Source organism: Artemia franciscana, chromosome 13, assembly GCF_032884065.1.
Source record: "Artemia franciscana chromosome 13, ASM3288406v1, whole genome shotgun sequence".
NCBI classification, from domain to species: Eukaryota; Metazoa; Arthropoda; class Branchiopoda; order Anostraca; family Artemiidae; genus Artemia; species Artemia franciscana.
Genome location: NC_088875.1, coordinates 46,056,578 through 46,063,663, shown reverse-complemented (window position 1 = coordinate 46,063,663; position 7,086 = coordinate 46,056,578). Strand labels below are relative to the sequence as shown.

General features: G+C 38.7%; 1 protein-coding gene across 1 annotated transcript in view; it reads left to right on the top strand.

Moving 5' to 3' along the window:
• Window positions 1–7,086, top strand: part of LOC136034997 (cell cycle control protein 50A-like) — a gene marked incomplete at its 3' end in the record, with an annotated part of 70,540 nt that overhangs the window by 14,902 nt on the left and 48,552 nt on the right.

The following is a 7,086-nucleotide window of genomic DNA, read 5'->3' as shown; positions in this document are numbered from 1 at the left end:
TCACCCTGAAAAATTCTCTCCCTTGCAACCCCCCTCCCTGTGGAAAACTTTCTCCACATGCAAAATTGAACAGCCAAAGAGAAAGGATAACAAACAAAATAGTGAAAAAAAGTAATTTCGAAATATTCTCCCTATATTCCAAAATATAGGCAGATTATTGGGTGTTGAATATCCTATAGTACTTGGTTTTACATTGTTATTCACTTAATTCTTTCCCATGTGGAAAGAACATTCTTTGCATGTGGAGAAAACTTTCTCCACATGCAAAATTGAACAGCCAAAAAGAAAGCATAACAAACAAAATAGTGAAAAAAAGTAATTTCGAAATATTCTCCCTATATTCCAAAATATAGGCAGATTATTGGGTGTTGAATATCCTATAGTACTTGGTTTTACATTGTTATTCACTTAATTCTCTTTTCTTGCTAAATTTTAAAAACTTCTAAAATTAAGAGTTTTTAAATTAAAAACTTTTAAAGTGAAGAGCTCCATTAAGCCAAGAATGTGCAAAGATAAAGTCAAATTATCTTCCAAGAGTAAAACTACCAGAAATCACTATCAATAAATAAATGAAACTCAAAACGGAACAGAAGTCACAATAAATACCCGAGTCAAACTCAAAACGAGCAAAAATTAACCTTCTTAAAATCAGAACACAATTTGCGCTTTACTCAAAAAACAAGCAAACAAATGACCGTGAATTATCAGTTAAATTGACATATACTGACATTTGGTAAAATTCTAGTTAATTGACTTCTTGCTATCTCAGAAAGGGTTTAGATTAGGAAAATGAAACTTTCAGGGATGAATCTACAGACTAAAGTATGTCCCGGATAGGTATTTTGAAGCAACTACCTCCACTCCTTGTCCCTCTAGAGGGCCCTGACCTTTGATGACCTTTAAAAATATGTGTGTTATAAAAGTGAAACCTTGCAAAATAGATCTTCTGCTTAATTGAAGTACAACAAAATTGTTTTCAGCTTCATAACTTTGCTCAATTCCATTTTATGAGGTTTTAAAGATATGCAAATACATTTCCTAAATTCTGAAAAAAAAACATTGACATGGCTCAAAATTCTACTCAAATAACAGGAATTGCATTTTCAGAACTAAGGGCAGAGAAAAAGCAACTGGTAACTGAAAATTAAGGTGAAATGTTGTTTTGTCAAAATTTCAATAGGTATAGACCCGTCATTTAGGTAAATTTCAGGGCCCTCTAGAGGGAGAAAGAGTGGAGGTGGGTACTTAAAAATACCTTCCCGGGACATACTTTAGCCTGTAGACCCATCCCTGAAAGTTTCATTTTCCTAACCTAAACCCTTTCCAAGATGGCAAAAAGTCAATTAACTGGAATTTTACCCTGACAATTCATCGTTAAGGTTTTGATAATTTTTCATTTATGAAAGTAAGAAAAATGAAATCATTTCAAGCGTATTTTGTTTTTAGGGGTTACTCCCAATTTCCAATTGAATGAGCCTTTTTGTAAGTTTCTACGACAGCTAATGGCCATCTCAAAATTCTATCAGATATATTACGAGAAAATATGAGGTTTGGAGGGCGGGGTTTATCTAGACTCCAATCGCTCTGACTCTTAAAAAGGGCACTAGAACTTCTTATTACCAATCCTTATAGGCTCCAGGGGCATAACTTGCTTTACCCTAAGGGCTATGGGGGGGGGGTGCCATCCTCAAAGACGTAACTTTCGGTCCTTTCAATTACGTTGAAAAAAAGGCTATTTTAAAAGTTTGATTGGATGTGTTAGGAGAAATTTTGGGCGAGCGAGGGGGGGGGGGTAGTTTCCCTCCAATCACTTTTAGATATTAAAAAAGACACTAGCTCTTTCAATTTCCAATTGAATGATCTCTTTTTGAAGTTTCCAAGACAACAAATGGCCATCTCAAAATTTCTTTAGATGTATTTCGGGAAAATATGAGGTATGAGGGGGGTATCCACCCTACAATCACTCTGAATCTTAAAAGAGGCACCGCAACTTTTGCCTACCAATCCAATGATTCCCCTCCTAAATTTATACGATCAATCTTTCTATATACACCTTATCGGCCCCAAGGGCATAACTCACAATCATTGCCCTGAGGACTGTGGGGGATTGCCATCCTCAAAGAAATAATTTCCAGACCTTTCAATTACATTAAACAAAATGGCTATCTCAAAAGTTTTATTGGATGTATTTGGGGAAATAGTGGGAGTGGGAGGGGTCGGTTGCACTCCAGTCACTTTCGACTATTAAAAAGGGGACTGGCTCTTTCAATTTCCAATCGAATGAGCTTTTTTCGAAGTTTTTCAATGACCACAAATGGTCATCTCCAAATTTTTGATCAAATGTATTTCGGAAAAATACGAGGTGTGTTTGGGGGGGGGGTATCCACCTTTTGATCACTTTGAATCTTAAATAGGGCTCTAGAACTTCCGATTACCAATCCAATGAGCCCCTTCTGAAGTTTATACAACCACTCTTTCTATATACACCTTATATGCCTCCAGGGCAGCTTACAACCCTTGCCCTGAGGGCTTTGGGGGGGGGGCTGTTATCCTCAAAGACATGAATTGCGGATCTTTCAATTACGTTGAACAAAATGGCTGTCTAAAGATTTGGATTGGATGGTTTTGGGCTAATGTGGGCGTGGGAGGGGGGTTAGTTGCCATCCAATCACTTTCAACTATTAAAAAGGACACTAGCCCTTTCAATTTTCAGTCGAATGAGCTCTTTTTGCAGTTTCTAAGACAATGGCCATCTCAAAATTTCTATTAGAAGTATTTCGGGAAAATATCAGGTATGGGGAGGGTATCCACCCTCCAATCACTCTGAATCTTAAAAGGAGCACTACAACCTTTGTTTACCAATCCATTGATTCTCCTCCAAATTTTAGACGATCACCCTTTTTATATATTTACACTATATGTCCCAAGGGCATAACCTAAATCCCTTGCCTTGAGGGCTGTAGGAGGGTTGTCATCCTCAAAGACATAACTTCCGGTCCTTTCAACTAAACTGAACAAAATGGCCGTTTAAACATTTCATTGGATGTGTTTGAGGAAATGGTGGGCTTGGGAGGGGGGTTAGTTACCCTCCAATCACTTTCGACTATTAAAAAGAGCACTAGATCTTTCAATTTCCAATAAAATGAGCTCTTTTCGAAGGTTCTACGACAAACAAAGTGCCATCTCAGAATTTCTATTAGATTCATTTCGGGAAAATCGAGGATACGAGGTGTGTGTGTGGGGGGGGGGTATCCGCTCTCTGATTACTCTGAATCTCCGAAAGGGCACTAGAACATCCGATTCCAATCCAATGAGCCTATTCAGAAGTTTCTTCGACCACCCTTTCTATAAAAACTTTTTGAGCCCCCAGGACATTAATTAAAACCCTTGCACTGAGGGCTGTGGTGGGGGGTGTCATCCTCAAACACATAATTTCCAGACCTTTTAACTACGCTGAACAAAATGACTATCTCAAAATTTTGATTGGATGTGTTTGGAGAAATTGTGGATGTAGGAGGAGGGTTAGTTGCCCTCTTGTCAATTTTGACTATTTAAAGGGGCACTAACTACTTCAATTTCCAATCTAATAAGCCCTTTTAGATTACCAGGTAATCTAAAAGGTTTTGGTTACCAGGTGGTTTTGATTACCAGGCCAATGAGCCCCCTTCGAAGTCTATACGATCACCCTTTCTATATAAACTTTAAATACCCCAGGGTATAACTTACAACCCTTATCCTAAGGGCTCTTGTCATCCTCAAAGACGTAACTTCCGGTCCTTTCAATTACGTTGAAAAAAATGGCTATCTTAAAATTTTGATTGGATGTTTTAGGAGAAATTTTGGGCGAGTGAGGGGAGAGGGGGGGGTAGTTACCCTCCGATCACTTTGGACTATTAAAAAGGGCAGTAGCCCTTTCAATTTCCAATCGAATGGGCCTTTTTGGAGTTTCTACGACAACAAATAGCCATGTCAAAATTTCCATCACATGCATTTCGGGAACCTTAGCCCTGATGGCTCTGGAGAGAGGGTTTCCTCCTTAAAGACATAATTTCTGGACCTTCCATTTACGTTGAACAAAATGGCTATCTCAAAATTTTGATTGGATGTTTCTGGAAAAATAGTGGGTGTGGGAGAGGGGTTAGTTGCCCTCCGATCACTTTTGACTACTAAAAATAGCCCTTTCCATTTCCAATCGAATGAGCCCTTTTCGAAGTTTCTAAGACAACCATTGACCATCTCAAAATTTCTATCAGATGCATTTCAGAAAAATACGAGGTGTCGGGTGGAGACGCTTCCATCCCCTGATCACTTTGAATCTTAAAAAGGGCACTAGAACTTCTGATTACCAATCCAATGAGCTTCCTAAGAAGTTTACACGATCACCTTTTTTATATATACCTTATATGCCCCCAGTGCATAGCTTACAATCCTTGCCCTGAGGGCTCTGAGGGGGATCATCCTCACAGACATAATTTCCTGACTTTTCAACTACATTGAACAAAGTTGCAATCTCAAAATTTTGATTAAATATGTTTGGGGAAAATGGTGGACGTGGGAGGGGATTAGTTTCCCTCCAATCACTTTCGACTATTAAGAAGGGCGTTAGCGCTTTCAATTTCCAATCGAATGAGCCTTTTTAGAAGTTTCTACGACAACAAATAGCCATCTCAAAAATTCTATCAGATATATTTTGGGCAACACGAGGTGTATGTGTGTGCGGGGTATCCACCCTCCCATCACTCTGCATCTAAAAAAAGTGCACTAAAACTTCTGATTAGCAATCTAATGAGCCCCCTCCAAATTTTATACGATCAACCTTTCTATATACTTACAACCCTTGCACTGAAGGCTCTGAGGGGAAGAGGGGATCATCTTCAAAGACAAATATTCTGGACCTTTCAACTATGTTGAACAAAATGGCTATCTTGAAATTTGGTTTGGATATGTTTGTGGAAATGGTGGGCGTGGAAGAGATGTTAGTTGCCCTCCAATCACTTTCGAGTGTCAAAAAGGGCACAAGCCCCTCCAATTTCCAATCAAATGAGCCCTTTCCGATGTTTCGACGACGACTCCTTCAATACGAACCGCCCTGGTCTAAAAGAAAAAAAAATAATTTGTGCCGACATCGCTCTTTACTTAGGCAGCTCTATTGCGCTGCCTATGATTTGGGGGGTCGAGTTGTCGTATTAGGGTAAGATAAAGGTTAAACAAAGTAATTTGGAAATCTGAAATTAGTCACAAATGCCAAAAGGTCGTCCTTTGGTGGCACCCCTTGCTACTAAGAACGCGTGCACATTTTTTCAAGAACGCGTGCACTAGGAGTATGTCAGAAGTAATCCCGTCTGAAGTACCTTTAAGAAGCATTTTTTTTTCTTTTATTAATACGGAGTGAAATTAATAGCCAAAACCAAGCAATATTAGGATTGACAGAACTCCTTATTCCAATTACGGTCTGAAGTATCTCTAAAGGGCTTTTTTAAATTCAATTTCACGGAGCCAATATGGAGCCAAACATTGAGGCAAATTAAAAGTCATAATCAAGAAAATTTAATATGAACAGAACTCTTTATTTCAACTAAGCAAGCAAACTAATTTTTTTAACCTTTATTTTAACCTACTATGATCACTCAATCCCTAGCTCCATAAAACTCCAAAAAGTTATGCTAAAGCTTTTAGCACTTTCAAAAAGCTTGTTATTCCAATTCATAAAGCCCTTATGTTTCAGCAGTCGTTTTTATTTAGGAAAGAATTTGGACATGAATTTAGGACAAAATTTGAACATTTAGTAATTTTTTCAATGGATTGTAGTTTTGATGAATAAATTCTTAATGGTATTATTTCTACTGAATTTTTGGTGAACGGGAAGAGGTATTATTCTTCATATGGATTGAAATTTTGCGTGAATTTTGATCTCCTAAAAACCTGAAGCCATGTGACCTTTACAATAGGGCTCTCTGAAGCTCAAATGCGGAAACCGGGGTTTACCCCCGTAAATACCCTACACCCCATAGAAAATACCCCCAGGAAAATACCCCTACGGAAAATCCCCCCTATAGAAAACATACCCCAGAAAATACCTTCTCAGAAGGCACCCCCCCCCATAGCTTGTTAGTCTCCAATAACTTTCAACTTATAAAAAAGGACTAACTCTCAAATTCTGACGTAATGAGCACCCTCCAAAGTTTCTGCAACCATGAGGTGGATGTGGGGATGAGGAAGGAGTAGTTCCTGCCTATTTGGAATAGTTCCCGCTCATTGGGGGTTTGATGTTACTCTTTACTTTCATAATAACAGCTTAGACCAGAAATTTCCCGGAAATCAAGAGGGATTAAATATCAGTTTCGCAATTTAGATGTTTTTTTAACGCTTTTTGTACCCCCTCCCCTCTGAAAAATCTGATCCCCCCCCAAAAAAGTCCTGAATACCATCCTGGGGATCGTATATTAATTTCTACCTCACCTTCCCCTCGTCTCTCCCTCAGAATTAAATGTGTATTTATCTGAAGGCCCAATGAGAGTTGGGATGTTTTGGCGTTGAAATACACCCTCTGAGGCATTTCCCTCTCTCCCTAGCTACAGTCAGAGAACCCCATTGTAGAGGTTTAAAGCATTTATATGCAAATGTTCCGAATCGCAAAACAACAGGGAATTTACATAAGATTCTGAAATTTGTTTAGATCTTTAATATATTTCGGTTAGTTAGGGAGGAAGGGATATACCTCAAAGCGTGCATTTTAATGCTAAAACATCCAAACTCTCATTGAGTTTTCGGATAAATACAGAATTAGTTCTAAGGGAGATACGAGGGGAGGGTAGAGGTGAAAATTGATGTATAACCGTCCAGGGTTGTATCCAGGACTTTTTCGTGTGTGTGTGTGTGGGGGGGGGTAATTTTGGGTGGGGGACGGTAAAAACCATTAAAATGTGAAATTGATAATTAAGCCCTCTTGATTTCTGGGAAAATTTCTACTCTACGCTGTTATTACGAAAGTAAAGAGCAACATTTAACCCCAAAATGAGCAGAATTGATTTTGTATAGGAGTGTGACTGCCGTTTCCTCGTACCCACCTCTGTCTCATGGTCGTAG